Here is a 17,640-nt window from a genome sequence, read left to right on the forward strand (position 1 = left end):
AACAATAACCTTTTGAGGCCAGCAAGTAGACGAAGGCGAAAAAATACTTGTCTAATAACTTGTAGGATTTGTGGATTGAAGGAAAGGGTACTGTCTAAGATAATTCCTAGACTCTTAACTTGATTACTAATTGTAAAAACAGAAGAATTGATGGAAATAGTCAGTTGAGAAATAGGGGTGGATGAACTGGATAATGAGAGAAATTCAGTTTTTGACATGTTCAGTGTTAATTTGTTATGCTCCAGCCAGTATTTGATTGAGGAAAAACAAAGATTAATATGATTTTGTGTGTCAATCCAGGATGAATGAATGTGAATAAGGAATTGAATGTCATCTGCGTATAATTTATACGCGTCATTACCAATTTGCAAAATATTATCAAATTTCACAAAGTAAATGTTGAACAGTAATGAGGAGAGAGCGGAGACTTGAGGGACTCCAGGTTTGATGTAAGAGAATATTGAGCGACCCTTATGAATTTTTACCTGTTGTGATCAATTATACAAATATAACGAAACCAATTTAACACTGTACTAGATAAGCCTGCTCCCTGTAAATGGAAAAGTAGAATGTCGTGGTCCATGGTCCATGGTATTGAAGGCCGAGGAAATATCGAGGGAAACTAGAATGAACTGATGACCGTTATCAATGCCTCTTCTGATTGTCTGTCAAAGAGAGAAGTAAAAGTTCTGTGTTGAATGTATGGTGGAAACCAAACTGATGGGGATCAAGGAGCTCAAATTTTTCAATGTGGTCTGATAACTGGGTCAAAACTGAGGCATCAAAGACAAAAACTACTAACTATTTTAGTAGTCACCTTCTGGACCGACTCAATTCTGTTTATATCCTTTTGAAGGTGCGGTCTCTAGAATTGTACTCAGTATTGTAAGTGAGGTCTCAGCAGGGACATATACAGGGCAATATCACCTCCCTTTTTCTGCTGACCATTTCTCTCCCTATGCAGCCAAGCATCTTTCTGGCTTTTACTATTCTTTTATCCACCTGTTTGACAGCTTAAGATCATCAAATACAATTTCCCCCAGATCCCGCTCTTCCTTTGTGCTTAGAAGAATTTCACCTCCAATACTGTAACTTTCCCTTGGGTTGCATTACTCTGCATTTTGTAGCATTAAATCTTAGCTACCAGACCTTAGACCATTCCTTGAGCTTTACTAGATCCTTCCTGATGCTTTCCACTCCTTCCTGGCTATCCACCCTGTTACAGAATTTGGTATCATCGGCAAAAAGACAAACCTTTCCCGACAATCCTTCCATTATGTCGCTCACAAAATGTTGAAAAGAACCGGTCCAAGGATGATCCCTGATGCACACCGCTAGTAACAACCCCTCAGAGAAAACTGCATTTCCCACTACCTTTTGTCACCTCATACTCAGCCAGTTTTTAACTCTAGGATGTATACCAAGAATGCACAATTTATTTATGTCTTCTGTGTGGAGCCGTGTCAAAAGCCTTGCTGAAATCCAAGGACACTACATCTAGCGCTCTCCCTTGATCCCAGTCTCTGGTTACCCAATCGAAGAAATTGATCAGATTCGTCTGACAAGATTTACCTCTGATTAAACCAGGCCTCCTCGGATCTCACAATCCATTGGATTCCAAAAATTGCACTATTCTCCCTGTTTTACCAGCGATTCTATTAGTTTGCTCACCACAGAGGTCAGACTTAACTGATCTGTAGTTCCCAGCTTCCTCCTTAACTTCCACTTTTATGAATAGGAACCACATCCCTGACCTCAGCCTCTGCCGAACCTAGGAAGAGTCATCCTCTGATCTCCCTTCCTCCCATAGAACTTTACTGCACCGAGGCCCGGCTTAACTTGGAAAACATTTCCAGAGCCAAGCCTTTGCATGTTTTTCCGTTTTATTTTTATTAAAGTTTATTCTAGGTGCCTTTCCTCAAAAGAAACATTTGAATGCAGCCTGAAGATGGCATAAAAATTTGCACAATATAATTGATTATATAACTGTTCATTATTATCGTGCCTCCTAATTGTTTTAACAATTTTATCAATATGGAAAAATGACTCACTAGGGAATTGTGTGGAGAGGTGCTTGCGTGTAAGATGTGAATATGGAGAGTTGATGGGGATGTTGGGGTAGACTGTGTGTTCGGAAGGAGTAGTCATTGCCTATAGAGGGCTTTGGGTATATAGGAGCAGCTCTCTGTGGAGGGTGTCGGCATAGTTGTGGTTTGGGGGGAAGGGGGAAGGAGTGCATGTGTGGGTGGTGGGACTGTGAGGGTTGGGTGTGTGTGTGTGTGTGTGTGTCGGCATGGTGGCGCTGGGTGTGTGGTCTGTTGGAGGGGTGACTGACTGTGTGAAGATGCTTGCATGGAGGAGTGTGTGTATAACATTGGAAGTGTGTGGGAAGATGCCGTGTTATACCACCTAACTTCAGTTTATTCTTCCCTGCCTCTGTCTGCGTTGCTCTGGGCCAAAGTGTTGGAAGGGTGATTGGGAAGGGGGGTGAAAGAAGTCAACATTCTGAGCCTGCAACTGTTTCCCATAATGGAGATTTTTTTGGAGGCTCAATTTTCTGAGAATACTTACCTAATGTTTCTAGTTTTCGATCTTGTCCAAGAGATTCATATTTTCTTTTTTTTTTTCATGCCAAATGAATTTCTGTCCCTTTTTTGAAGTGTTATTGTACTAAAGATGGACTGACTGACATTGATCCTTTACATAATTCTTGGCGACATTCCATATGTTGGAAAGCATAAAAAAAAGCTGTTTCTCTGGTCTTCCTACTTTGTGTTCTAATGTCCAGATTGACCCTAACCTTCATGCAAGGCTCAGATTATCCTGGTATAGATGCACAGGAGAGCAGTTGGCTTTTGTTGATTTATTTGTAAATGTGTGCGATTGTTTTATGCTGTTTAGCTTTTGATGACCACATCCCTGGAGGTCAGTCTAGCTCAGGGCTTCTCCAAATGTGTCCTGGTGACCGCAGCCAGTTGGGTTTTCAGAATATCCACAATGAATATGCATGAAATAAATGGACATAGACTGGATCTTCGATGTATGCAGTTTTATCTCCTGTATCCTGAATATCTCTGTGGGGTCACTCAGGAAAGATTTTACAAAACCCTTCTGTATTCATACTTTGAATGCATGAGAGTACAGCTTCTGTAGCCTTCTCACAAACACCACATCAGTTCTTGGGTATATTTAGCTTCATAATGATCAGTGTGACTGAGTCAGAGGAGATTTCAAAAACTTCAGCTGCTGATTTTAATCTTGCAAATAAACCAAAGCATAAAACTGCCGAGGCTTCATTTTGCTTTGCCTGCTGGCCTTTATTTATTTATTTTTTAAGGTGATGATTAAAGGAGCTCTTGCTTTTGGTAGTTTTACAACAGCAATCAAATGTGTGTTATGAACTCGCCACGTGGGGGCTTTTCAGGAATGGTGCTGAGTCATTAGGGGGATCGAAGGACGTCAGTGACCATTCAGGAGGTCGGTTATCCAGCTGAGCGAATGCAGTATGGCATGGGCAAAACAAGTTTGCAGCTGGTGCAAGGTTTGCAACTGATGTGGGAGATTTTAGTGAGAATTTTTCACATAGTCATGGCATAAAACCCAAACCCCTAGTGCACAAAAAAAACCCATGTTCTGCTGAAAAGTGGCAGACAGTGTAGGCGAACTTAGTACAGTAAAGCTAGACTGTTCCGGGCTGGCCATGGTGGCTCCACTACCTTTGACCCGATAAGATGGTAAATCTTGCCCATACAGAAGTGGTTTTTTGACACTTTTTTTTATTGAACGCTGGAAAAAAAATCATTTAAAAGGAGTTCATGGGCAAAATAACTCTCCAAAAAAAGGGATGGAAAGTCACCAAATTTGGCATAAGAACATAAGAATTGCCAAACTGGTCAGACTGATGGTCTTTGAAGCCCAGAATCCTGTTTCCAACTATGGCCAATCCAAGTCACAAGTATCTGGCAAGTACCCAAACAGTAAATAAATAGATCCCATGCTGCTATTCCGCAGTAATAAGTAGTGTCTATTATCTAATGAAATAACTTTGAAACACATGCGCCCATATGCACGTATATATACTGTAATAACTGATAACATGTGTGTTTGATGCATACACATATTATAAAATCTGCATGCATATGTAGGCCTACACACATATACATGTGATGCATTGAAACTACATATTTCAACGCACTGAATGCTTGTACTTTATCAACCTATTTTAAACATATACATGCCTATAATTTATGCATGAAAGTAATTGAGGACTTACTCGCATAAGTCCTGATTTTACACTTGTAACTTGACCAAGTGTATAACGTACACGTGTCAAGGAAATTACCAGGTTTTGGGGTTGTTGATTTTTTTACCAATTAGTCCACCAGTTCATCCAGTCCTTCTGCAGGCCATTGAGACCCTCCTGGTTCTTCAACCTGAAATCTCTCCCAGTTTACTGAGACCTGCCCCCTAGTAAATACCACCCAATAAACACATTTATGATCACTTACACCAGGTAATTAGCAGGTGTGTAAATATGCAAGTACGTTGGAAAAGGTGCATGTGTACATGTCTTTTAAAATAGCAACATATGCATACACATATTGGCGCCAAAATGCTCCTAGACTGCCTCATTTTTCCACGTATATATTCGCACACATAAGCGAATATATGCACATATTTGCAACTTTTATGAAATACAGACTAAGGCCTGGATTCATCATTCATCGCTGAATGATGAATCCAGCGAAAACGGGGGGGGGGGCGCAAAGGGGGAGGGGACACCTGCGAAAGCCTTCGCAACACCGTGGTGTGCCGGCTGCTGGCATTTGCACTGAATAGCGCCACCGTGAAAGGTGGTGCTATTTGGTGCTCTACTGCTGACGATAACGTTGGTAACGTTATCGCCGGCAGTGAAGACACCACCGACTCCGCCCCTCCCCCTAATTCGCATGCTATCACACACGAAAATGGCCTTTTCGCATGCGATAGAGGTTTATCGCACGCGATACAGCCATATCGCGTGCGATAAGCCTTTGATAAATGACCCCATATGTGTGTAGTGGCTGCTTATGCATGTTTATACTAATTTTTATGCACATAACACTATAAAAATTATCCTTTAAGCCTACTTGGTTAATAATGGTTTATGGATTTCTCCTCCAGGAACTTGTCCAAACCTTTTTTAAACCCAGCTACGCTAAGTGCCTTAACCACATCCTCTGGCAATAAATTCCAGAGTTTAATTGTGCATTGAGGGGCGGATTTTCAGAGCCCTGCTCGCGTAAATCCGCCCAAAACCGGGCGGATTTACGCGAGCAGGGCCCTGCGCGCCGGGAAGCCTATTTTACATAGGCCTCCCGGCGCGCGCAGAGCCCCGGGACTCGCGTAAGTCCCGGGGTTCTCCGAGGGGGGCGTGTCGGGGGCGTGTCGGGGGCGGGCCTGGTCGTCGCGGCGTTTCGGGGGCATGTCGGCAGCGTTTTGGGGGCAGGTACGGGGGCGTGGCTACGGCCCGGGGCGGTCCGGGGGCGTGGCCACACCCTCCGTACCCGCCCCCAGGTCGCGGCCCGGCGCGCAGGAGGCCCGCTCGCGCGCGGGGATTTACTTCTCCCTCCGGGAGGCGTAAATCCCCGGAGAAAGGTAAGGGGGGGGTGTAGACAGGGCCGGGGGGGTGGGTTAGGTAGAGGAAGGGAGGGGAAGGTGAGGGGAGGGCGTTAGAGGATTCCCTCCAAGGCCGCTCCGATTTCGGAGCGGCCTTGGAGGGAACGGGGGTAGGCTGCGCGGCTCGGCGCGCGCCGGCTATACAAAATCGATAGCCTTGCGCGCGCCGATCCAGGTTTTTAGCAGATAGGCGCGGCTCCGCGCGTATCTACTAAAATCCAGCGTACTTTTGTTTGCGCCTGGAGCGCAAACAAAAGTAGGCTATTCGCGCGCCTTTTAAAATCCGCCCCTGAGTGAATAAGGGATTTTTTGTATTTTATGAAAGAGCAAATAACTGATTTAAATTTGCCCATTCTGTTCCACTCATGATTTTATAGACCTCTTATCATATCATCCCTCTGCTGTCTCTTCTCCAGGATGAATAGTCCTAACCTCTTTAGCTGTTCTTCATAAGGGAGCTGTTCTCTCCTTTATTATTTTGGTCACCTTTCTCTGTACCTTTTCCAATCCAACTATATCTTTTTTTTTAATGGGGCATGTAGGAATAAAATGGGGATATTTTAGACAGGTTGGAAACCAGAAACATTGGGCCAGTGTGTTTTATTTATTTATTTATTTTAGAGAAATGGATGCTTCCATAAAACCCTCATTGCTTTTTATTATGGGGGGTACCCATCCCCACACCCAGCCACTTGCCCCAACTACCCCCCTCTCCCCTCACACATAGAGTTTTAAAATGTATCACTGCCCTTGTCTCTGTGTGTTGCCATGCCCCTTCCATACATAATATCCTCATCCTTGACTTTACGAATAGACAATTTTGTTTAGCACTGTGGAACACACACTACATGGGAACTGAGCAAATTGGGATACAGCTTCAGTGTGCTTCAGTTTTGTGTTTTTCCCCCTGTCTTTTGCTCTGGGTCAAGTTACTGAATAATTAGCATTATTTTGCTGATTGGTTTATGTGTTCAGTCTGTTGTCTGCGATTATGCTTGATTTATGGCTGGGCATTGTTTGTGACTGTGTCCTTGTTTTTGAATTGTTTATGCTTTTTTGTTTTATATTGCTTTTAAATATAATCGGCCACGATGCATGAGTGACTGACAGATAATCAAATTCCAGAAATGAAATGAGGGGGGGTCAGGACTTTTAGAATGGAGTGCTCACCTCCATTCTGCTGCCTCTATTTCCCAAAAGCACCATAATCCTATCTAAGGCCTTAGACAAATACAAAATAATTTTAAATATGACTGCTTCAGAATAAATTATTTATCTCCTTTTTTTTCCAGCAGATTTTTCTTTCTTTTGCCATTATGACATGAAGGCATGAACATGTTGCAACAAATGAGACACAAATAGAAACATGCGGTTCAAATGCATTCTTTACTTCTAGCACTTACTCACCAGGGATGAACTGCACTTAATACTCCTAGGATCACTATGCCCTCCCACCTCCTTAATTTGTTTTCATGGGTGATGGTGTGGCAGGCAGAGCTTTCTAATGACTAAAGTTCTTCCCTGAGAAATGCAGTCCCCATTCCCTGATGCCCATGTAGCTCTCTCCCCTTTCCCCCATCTCTCCCTTCCACATCCTGTTCCATCCAGGAGCATTCTTTTCTCCTCCTGCTTCTCACTCAACCCTACTGCCTTGTTAGGATCTGTGAGCAGTGCTCTCCTCCCACCAGAAGAGGTCCTCAGTAGGCCATGCCACCTGCTGGCGGCCATGTTCCTTGCACTGCCACAGGATGTAAGCCTGTTCCTCAGTGCGTTCAGCGCCTCGGCTTGGGTCCTAGTTGTGGCTTTCTATTATTCTGCCTTGCTCTAGTCTGTTTGGTCTGTTCCTGCTTTGTTGTGTTTGTCTATTTGGCTTTCGTATTGTGGCCTTTTGGCCTTGTGCTTGTCTTGTATGTGGCCTTCTGGTATCTGTTCTGTGTCCATCTTATGTAGTGGGCACTCTTTAGTCCTGTCTCAGCTCCAGCTCAGCCCTGGCTGCCTTGTGGGTACCTTTTAGTACCTGAGTGTGTGCAACTTCTCTCCTAAGCCCTACCAGTCACTAGAGCTTGAGGACTCAACCTGAAGGGGGGTGGTGACCAATCCAGGCAGAAGATCCCGGGTGCCAGGTCCGTTGGGTCCAGCCCTGCTCCTACTCCTGGGGTTAGCATCCTCTGGCACTTGTGCCCCCACTCATGCACTCTCCCTCCTTATCCAGATGTCTCAATTTCTCCCCCATTGATTCACTTTCCTCTCCTTCAGGCCGGTCACTCTCCTGTTATACTCTCTCCCACCACCTGCTGCAGTGTGGTCTCTTTGGTTCCTGCGGCTGTATTAGGAGGTGAGCTGGTCCAGACAGTTGCAAGGCTTTGGGCAGAGACAGCATTATGCCTTTCACAAGTTAGGCCTAGACACACACTGCTCCAGCGCCGAGCTCCTCCCTTTAGTTTTTAGCCGGTAGGGCTTGGGGTAAACCATATCAGGCATTCTGCTCTGACAAGCAGCTTCTCCATTTTATTATTTGACTGCTGGGGCATGGGAACCTTTGTCTACCCCACTGCTTCAACTGTCGGTTTCTCCTCTTGTGTCTGTTTTAATCTGTCCTTGTGCGTAAACTTACCTGTATAACTTTCTGCTCATGAAAAATTACTTGGATGAATCATTAGTATTCAAATGTAAACAGCACCTAGCACCTTACAACCATACAGCGTCATAGCATATACTCCGTCTATAACCCAGCTGCTGAAGAGCATTCCTGAAGCCATGCTGCTGCATGCGTTCCCTTCTTGTTGGGTTAAGGAGCTCCATCATACAGTTTTGAAACTCTGTGAAACCCCCTTGGAGTTTATTTCTGGGGGTGTGAGGCGTGGTGCTTTGGAACTGCTGAGGGTGGGAGGGTTGTCTTTCAGAACTTCCACTGATGACCAACATCGGGATACCTCCATGCACTCCACCTCGCAACAAGTAAAAGACCTGGGAGTCATCATAGACAGCGGATTCAGCCTCAACAAATTCGTTAATAACACAACAAAAGAATGTTTCTTTAAACTTCAAACCTTAAAGAAACTAAAACCACTCCTCCTATACAGAGACTTCCGCATGGTACTACAAGCTATCATACTCCCAAAACTGGACTACTGTAACGCTCTCCTCATAGGCTTACCAGCATGCACCACCAAACCACTTCAGATGGTCCTGAATGCCTCGGCAAGAATTCTCTCAAATGCCAAAAAAAGCGATCATATCACCCCAATCCTTCATCATTTCCACTGGCTTCCGATTAAATACAGGATCCAATTCAAGTCCTTGATGATGATACATAAGGCCTTATATAACATCGCTCCTCTCAACTTAACATTTCAAATTCAGCTACACACATCCACGAAACCGACTAGAAGCGCGTATCAGAACAGACTAATCACCCAACCGGCGAAATCCTCTCTGAGGAAACGTGCACTATCTACAGCGGGTCCTTCACTCTGGAACTCGCTTCCTCCAGACCTTCACCTGGAACTCGCTTCCTCCAGACCTTCACCTGGAACTCGCTTCCTCCAGACCTTCGCCTGGAACCATGCCACGCTACATTTAAAAAGAAACTTAAGACTTGGTTGTTCAAACAAGCATTCCCTTAGAGTTAAGAGCAGGAAGAAAGGCATTCCCATTTTTATTCGCACTTTCCCCAGCCCCTAGCATATAACTTACTGAAGAGATATATTTTGAATTGTACCTATCATATAACCATTTTTGGATCCTTTATATAATCATATATACATATATTCATGTTGACAAACATATTACCATGCTATTTATTTATTAACTCGCATGTTTATGAGATGCTTAGTAAGATACTCTAATTTGTCACTTCGTCTAACCTGTTCAATGTAAACCTGTTCAATGTAAACCACTAAATGAAGCGATAGTTACCGTTCCTTGTAAACCGGGGTGATATGTATATTATACAAGAACCTCCAGTATAGAAATCCTTTAAATAAATAAATAAATAAATGACCTTTGAAAGAAAAATTAAACCAGTTACCCACCATATAAGAAAAAGGAAGCAGTGCAGTGGAAGGCTTGTGGCTTCTGTGAAATATGCAAGATTTCATACGTTTGGGAAGCCATTTCAATTTCTGTTCTGTGTCCAGTTGGTTGACTTAATTTTTTTTTCCCAATCAACCATACCAACCAGCTGCAATTATATTTCTGCCTTTTCATAAACGGGTGGCGTTCCTGCCTTAAAGGCCGGAATAATGGCAGTTATTCGGTGCAAACAAAAAGATGTACCCCTCTGTTTGTTTATTTATTTATTTATTTAGCATTTTTATATACCGACTTTCCAATAACAGAGTTACTGATCAACTCGGTTTACATTATAACAGAACAATCACATTTACAGGTAAATGTCTTACAATGAACAGGTCGATATAACTTGGATAGGTATATATGGGGTTAACCAGTAAAAGATACATTGCCTAATGTAGGCATGGGGAGGGCATAGTCAGGCCTTGCTTAATGTGCCACCCCCGTCCCGGGCCTCATTTTGTTCTGCCAGCACCCCCAGAACAGCTGGTGCCTTCCGGCCCTCGCTGAGTTAACCCACCAGACTCTAAATAGCACTGGGAGCTGAACAGCATCTGGCCGCACAATGCTGGAAGGCGACGGCTGTTTGGTGGGGGGAGGGAGTGGTGGTGCCTGGCAGCGTCAGAACAAGTTGAAAGGGTGGTGCTGGCAGTGCACAACAGAGCCCTTTAGCTGCAATCCTGGTGGGAAACACTGCCTTAGGCCCTTAGTGTGAGCAATAACAGTTTGGGGTCGTCCCCCCTCACGTCGGTGTAATTTGCACGAATCTCCCTGGGCCATCTGTGATTCTGTCAGCACCTTGAGGATGTGATGCGGGGGGGGGGCCTCTTGACGGCCAATTCCTAAATGTTATATGACGAAAGCAAAGAGGATCCTAGCCCGTGTTGGAGAGCCAGTCACTATGAAAGTGGCATCCCGTCGCTGCAGCAGTCACAAAACAGAAAAATAAATCGTAAAGCCCTGCTGAAAACTGGTAGGCTTACAGGCTACGCTTTAACACCCCAAAGAGCGCGCACGGCAATGAATGGAGCCTGCCCGTGGGCCTCGGGGTGCCCTCCGAAGCCGAGCGGTACAAGCAGGGCTTTGAATTCATGGCGATGCACTTTCTTCTCCACCGTTTTTTCTGCACACAGCCTCTTCCAGCCTTCACACTGGGATCTCTTAATAAATGCCCTTCCCTTGCATTCCCTCAGTGAGATGCAAACCTTTTTCTTTCTTTTTTTTTTTTTAATGTCGTGGGCTCTAAATGAGATGCTGACGTCACCGAAAACTTGGCCGGCCGAGGAATGCAGTCTGCTAAGTTGCGTCAATAGCAGGTTATTGGCATTCTCCGGCGCGCTTCTCCTCTTATCAGCATGCATCCCCCACCCCTCCCTGTCTTGGCACCCACTATTTTTATCCTTGAAGTTTCAGCAGAATAATTTGTCTTCATCGCAGCTTTTTTTTTTTTCTCATTTACTTTCTTGGTGTCTTTTTTTTTTTTTTTTTTTGGGTGGTTCTGTGTTGTGGTTTTTTTTTTTTTTTTTCCCCCCCGTTTGCATTTTGAATGTCACATTGGTGTTAATGATGCGTTTTACCGGAAAATGTCAAAGTAGCAAGGGTAGGGGGGAAAAAAAAGGTCAGAGCGATAAAATGCACACCAGCATCTGGTCAAAGGGACTTGGAGAGGGGCGGGGAATTTTAATTGGGTTGTAAGTTGCGGACTTCAACGAGAAAATGTGATTGGCAAATAAGGTTAGGCAGTCGGACCTCGTGGTGATGAGAGCCTTTCTTGGGATGGAAATAGATAAGGAGCCGTTTGACATTTTGCTGAATTAATTAGACTTATTGCAGGCCTTCTATTTGCCATTTTTTTCAGCTTCAAATTACTTTCCAGAACTTAATTAAAATCTCGTCTCTGCCTCTGTTATAGGGAAGGGCAAAAATATGATTTTAAAATGAGATATCGTATTCTCTTTAAAGAAAGAGCAAAGGGCTTTAGAAACGTAGATCTAAGCTGTGATGAGAGAGGAAGGGAAGGTTGAGTGCCCCCAGACCTTGGATACATTGTGTAATGTTGTTCTTTTTGTGAAAATGAATAAAGATATGTAAAAAAAAAAAAAAAAAGTGAAGACTGCACAAGTGCAACAAACAGCAAACACTTGGGCCAAAGAGGAGCCTGCTTCTGCTTGCTTTAGGGCTGATACTCTTCGATGCTGCTTCAAAGGGGCGCCGCCATGGAAATCTGAATATTTCCTCCTCCACGCCACTGTCTGATCCTGCCCGTGGACTCCCAAATCTTAAATCCGGCTCTGCTTAGGCATGCTGTGTAATTGGTAACCGGTGAAGACGGGCCAGAAGGTAAGGGATGAGCTGGGGAAGTTGAAGCGGAAATGCACTGCTGAGACTGAAGCCGCTGGAGCAGTTGAACTTCAGTGGGGAGCTTTGCTAGACAATAATTAATGGAACCCAATGTGTAGCATGGATGGGCCCTTGGAGGGGTGGGAGTTACTCCCTCTCTTTTGACTTAGGCCCACATACCTAGTTGCAGGATCAGGTCCCATCTGAATCATCTCCTTAAAGGTGCAGCAGTTAGAGGGTCTGGAAGCATTGGAAACACTGTCAATCCATGACCCTGTGTGCTTTTAAGGGGGCTAATTTGAAACACCACTGCTTTTGGGCTAGACATGTAAATTATGAGGCCATCAAATTTTGTTTACTTTTGGCAGGTAATTATTTATTCCTCCTCTCAGCCTCTTAAAAGTTCAGGAATGCCAATCCAGGTGGAAGGTTAGAGTACTAGTTACATAATTGTTGTTCAGTAGCCTGAAATATTAACCCTATTATAAAGCAGCTGCATTACCCACAGAAAGAGAGAAACAGCAGAGACAGGATACTGAGAGAGAAGAGACAGGAGGTACAGAGCGTTGCCTAGCAATTAAAAGGGTTTTGTAACCACAGCCTTGAAGACCAACATGGACTGGGGGCAGGGCAGGAGGCTGGCCATAGTGCATACATACCGTATGTTAACCTCTCCCCCCAACCCACCCAATTCAGTTCTGGCTATACCCCTGATCTAAGGGTCCTCGCTGCTTGTCTCATGGTGTCTTGACTTCTGCTACAATCTGAGAGGTTTGCAAGTCTCGGGGAATCCTGTGGGACCTTCTTGTGTCGTGCCACTCTTAGAATGGCTGCCTGCATCACAGGCTCCTTTTTACCACACGCTGAGGTAGATTTTAAAAACATTCGCGCACGCGTACTTTTGTTCGCGCACCAGGCGCGCGCAAGGGGATGCACATTTGTGCAACTTGCGCGTGCCGAGCCCTGCACGCGCTGCCCTTTCCCTCTGAGGCCGCTCCGAAATCGGAGCGGCCTCAGAGGGAACTTTTTTTCTACACCCCCCGCACCTTCCCTTCCCTTCCCCTACCTAACACACACCCCCGGCCCTATCTAGACCCCCCACTACCTTTATCGGAGAAGTTACTACTGCCTCCGGGTAGTAGTAACTTACTCGCGCCGGCACGGCAGGCCCCGACACAGGCCGCTGTGTCGGGGCACTCGGCCACGCCCCTGGACCGCCCACATGCCCCCGGACACGCCCCCCTGGCCACGCCCCCGACCACCCCTTTTTGCAAGCCCTGGGACTTATGCGCGTCCTGGGGCTTGCGCGCGCTGCCGAGCCTATCATACGCGCGTACCCCTTTGAAAATCTACCCCTAAGGATCCTTAGCACAGATGATAACAGTCATTCTCTATACACCAGTCAGAACGTTGTAGGAAAATTCATTTTGCCCAGGCTGGAGGTGTTCAGGCTGTGGCTGGAAGTGGCACATTTGTTTCCTGAAACTCATGTTTTGTTTTGTTTTTTTTTTGCAATAATAATCTGTTCCTTTCACAGCGCAGCCTCTTGGCATTTCACTTCCAGTCAAAACACTCCCTGTCCATTAGGAGGGAATTCCCAGAACAGTTTGACTTGTTTTTAGGTTTCATGTTGCGCTGGAGACTGAACTGTATTTCCTGCTTTGATTAAGTCTCTCTAAAATGATGGTATTAACTACTGCACCAAAAAGGTCACTGGGCGGCTTGCTGCCATGATGTGCCATCTTGTCGCTGACCCACTGAATAAGATGATGCACAGCAGCTCGCTGTTTTGTTTTCCAGGCCAGTTGATTGTCTTTGGTATAACTAGCTTGGATATGTCGCCAGTGCACGGACTTGTCGGCTCCCATTTTCATTTTATCTATAATTCTTTTCTTTTTCGGCTCCAGATGTAGTAGATGTATGCAAAATTCCCATGCATTAGACTCTGTGCATTCTGGGATTTATAACCCTGCCTTCTTCAATAAAGTTATTTCAGGACCGCATGACCCAAAATGCATTGTTCTTGCCTGACATGAAAAGGCAGGAATTTATTGCTGGAGAATATGCTCAAGCATATTGGGTTTAAAAAAACAAAAGCTTGGACAATAGGGAAGTGCCCAGAAAAGTTTTTATACAATTTAGGTTTCCAATATTAGAAATGAAATAAACATCATGTGTGTGTGTGTGTGTGTGGAGAAACAAGAAGAAAGGAAGAGCCCTCCCTTAGCTGAAAAAGCCCCAGCACCAACATTTAAAAATTTAAATCCACCATACCTGGTTACCATTTACCCAATCCTTGGGTAGGTTAAAATGGGGCAAGAGTGATCCCCAGTCACAACTACCTGGTTGGGTCCATTTTCAAAATGCTGCTGGTCAGTCCTGCTGCTAGCACCATTCTGTTGTGCGTCCATATGCTGTACGGCTATGCAACAAAACAGTGCATCCTCAGGGCCAGCTGATGCTGCTTTGAAAACCTGTCCAGGTGGGAAGTCAGAGGAGATTATTCAGGGGAAGGGGAAAGACTTTCTTGTTCAAATGAAATCTCTGTTTGCAAACCCTGCTTGAGAGCAAATAAGCAGAAAAACTACAGTATGTTGTAAGTACTTTGTTTACTGTCTGTCTCAAAGCAAAACCAGAAATCTGTGGGAGTATCGCAAAAAAAAAAAAAAAAAAGCCTCACAACATACTTGGTTGATTTCAACTGGAGTTAAAAACGAGTGTGTTGCCCACAGCAGAGGGCCTCTGAGATATTCTGCCCTGCCAAGGCCAAGAACCCCTGTACTCGTCTCATGTTAGAGAGAATCAGGGTTACAGTATCTGTCTGAGGGCTTAAACAGGCCGATGTAATACAGGGCGCTGGCTGCACAGCACAGCGTGCGACTGGACGTATGTCCGTAGCCCCCGATGCAAAACGGGGGTTAGCGCGTCCGATCGGGTGCATAGGTAATAGCACTCGTCACATGTAAAAACACATGTTGATGAGGCATTATCTATTCCCCCCCCCCCCCCCCGATGCCAAAAAAAAAAAAAAGTGTGCCCGACGCACACGTTTTTACTCGCCAAAATTAACGCCTGCCCTGAGCAGGCGTTAATTTTGGAGGAGCCCAAAAAGTGTACAGAAAAGCAGAAACTACTGCTTTTCTATACTTCCTCTGACTTGTTGTCATGGCGATATTAAGTCAGAGGAACTAAAATATTAGAAATGCCCCCCCCCCACCCAAAAAAAAGTGTGCCGTGGTCAGGTTAGGAAACGGGACACTCGATTAACCAGCGTCCATTTTCCTAAGCCGTGGCTCTGCACAGGTTAGGAAGGTGGACCTTCTAAAATCGAGCGCCCATTTTCCTGACGGTGCCGGCCACCTCCTGGGCGCCTGCTGCCAGGGAGGCGCTAGGGGCGCGCAATTTGCCCTAGCGCCTCCTTTTCACTGCGGCGCCCGATTTTTTTTTAGATATTACATCGGGTTCCCGGGAGAGGTGCATTGGCGCGTTTCAGGAGAGCGGGAGCTCAGTCGTGAGCGCCCCTGTAATGCACGCCCGGATTACATAGGCCTGAAAGTGAGGCCCCTCCTTTCCCAGCCAGTAAACCTCACACTGGGGAAAGGTAATGGGGGGTGGGGGGGGTGTGATGGGGACCCTACTATTCTAAATGGTTTTACTCTCTGACGAGTCTGGCATGGTGGGAGAGAACCAGTAAGTTAAGCTAGTGCTGTAACAGAGAGGCACAAAACCAAGGGAAACGTACTCTATTTTTTTTTTCTCTAAACTACACGCTTTCAAAGAAAAATTCTGCCAAATTGTTGCCCAAACTTATGAAGATCTAAGGTTGGAAATGCAATGTCCTGAAATGCGATTGCTGCTAAAGGCTCCCTTCCCAGTCGTTCTTCTGTGATTTGATTATATTATAAATTCTGCCAGTACAATGTGACATAACAGCTTTATCCCTCCCAGTATGGTAAAACTATTCCTAGCCACAGTTGCGCTGCCAGTGAGTTATGTGTTTTGTGCAGAGTAGACTGATAGGTTATTTTCCCAAGTGCGAAAGATCATATTTGAGAATTTATAACAATAAATGCTTTATATGCATTGCCTATTATGTGAGCTAAAACTGTTAGGTTTTTTTTTTAATTTTCTTCTTTCTACTGCTATTCTTTGTCTCTTTTGTTTCTTCATTTCTTCCTTTTTATTTTTTTATCACCTCTTATGCTCTTTATTTTCCTCCTGATTTCCGGATCATTCCTTTTCTCATTCCCGTTATCTCATTCTTCACATAGACCTTGACTGGCTAATTGGGATAAGAAGGGGGTTATTTTCTAAAGCTAGCGCACCGTGCGATAGCTAGCTCGGGGTGGAGTCTGCCCCGGAAGAGGAGGAGTCGGGGCGGTACCGGGACCGACTCTGCGAAGACTTCTCAGACAGCGAAAGGTACGCATCCTTTTCGCTGTCATTTTCGTGTAGTTATTTGGCGCAATGCCGGCAGCGATCGCCGGCTATCGCAGGACCGACCCCCGCTTCGCCCCCCCATTACTGCAGGATTCAGAGAGCCCGGTGATATTAGTGAATCCAGGCCAAAGTTTGTAGAAGAAAGGTAGTCACAGCTTTGAGATTTGAAGCTTGCAAAATGTGGTCAAGGATTTTTGCAGTTGTCCTGATGAAGGAAGCACAGCTCTCAAGCGAGTCACAAATGTATTGATTTTTTTTTTTTTTCCTGAGCTATTGCCTACTGCTTATTATTTGGCTTCAAGAGGACTATTATGGCAGTGGTGCTACTATATTTTCTGTGGAAGGCAAAAGACTAGCAGATGTAACACTTAGCTGACTGAAAAGAAATTAAAATGTGTGTGTGTGTGTGTGTGTGTATATACGGTATATATACATATACACCAGGGAGAAAGAAATATCATCAGTGTGTTTTTTAAATTGAAGGCATCGCTAATCATTCATTTGAAACGCCTCTCCATTTCTAATATAAAATTAAAAACTAATGCATATGGATGTCTCCAGTTAGTAGAACACAATTTTTGAACTTTTTTTCCTCAATAGCTCTGAATATTTACAATGTTGTATGTAATTAAGCTGGATGAATATCCTGGAAATGACTTTTTCATGCAGTGGAGTCATTTATCTATAGCACAAAGTCACTGTCTTCAGTCACTTCACCTGTGAAGCATAACTCGATGTACAAAAGGCAAATTAATTCAATTTTTTTTTTAATAACAAACCAGCTAAACAAGGATCTGCTAACACATTTTTGCTCTACTCTCTAATTTGGAAGCTCCTTTGGGAGGGTTAGATTCATTTCTTTTCTGAGTACTGGTTTGGTTAGGTTCCCGATCACTTGGCAGAGGATGGATGGGGAGGGATAGTCATTTTTCTATGTATATGCTAATGTACTTTGTTTGCTACTGTTTTAATGTTTTGTATTTATATGCTATTGTCTTTATTGTCTTTTGCTATTTTGTGAGCACTCTTAGTCCTATTTTGGAAAAGGGTGACCTGCAAATTGAAAATGTTAGCACAAGTGCCTGTGGGTGGTGCCGAAGGAATTTTCAAAGTACAAGTAGGGACAGC

General features: G+C 44.6%; 1 protein-coding gene across 4 annotated transcripts in view; it reads left to right on the forward strand.

Moving 5' to 3' along the window:
- PITPNM3 (PITPNM family member 3) overlaps window positions 1–17,640 on the forward strand; it is a 628,273-nt gene that overhangs the window by 102,304 nt on the left and 508,329 nt on the right. The window contains exon 1 of one of the 4 annotated variants that reach the window (XM_029612399.1): window positions 11,604–12,072. The exons of the other annotated variants lie outside the window; for them this stretch is intronic. The gene's annotated coding sequence lies outside the window, so the exon portion shown is untranslated. Of the gene's footprint in view, window positions 1–11,603; window positions 12,073–17,640 lie in introns of those variants that run through there. 4 annotated transcript variants of the gene reach the window in all.

This window comes from Rhinatrema bivittatum, chromosome 8, assembly GCF_901001135.1.
Source record: "Rhinatrema bivittatum chromosome 8, aRhiBiv1.1, whole genome shotgun sequence".
Lineage (NCBI taxonomy): Eukaryota > Metazoa > Chordata > Amphibia > Gymnophiona > Rhinatrematidae > Rhinatrema > Rhinatrema bivittatum.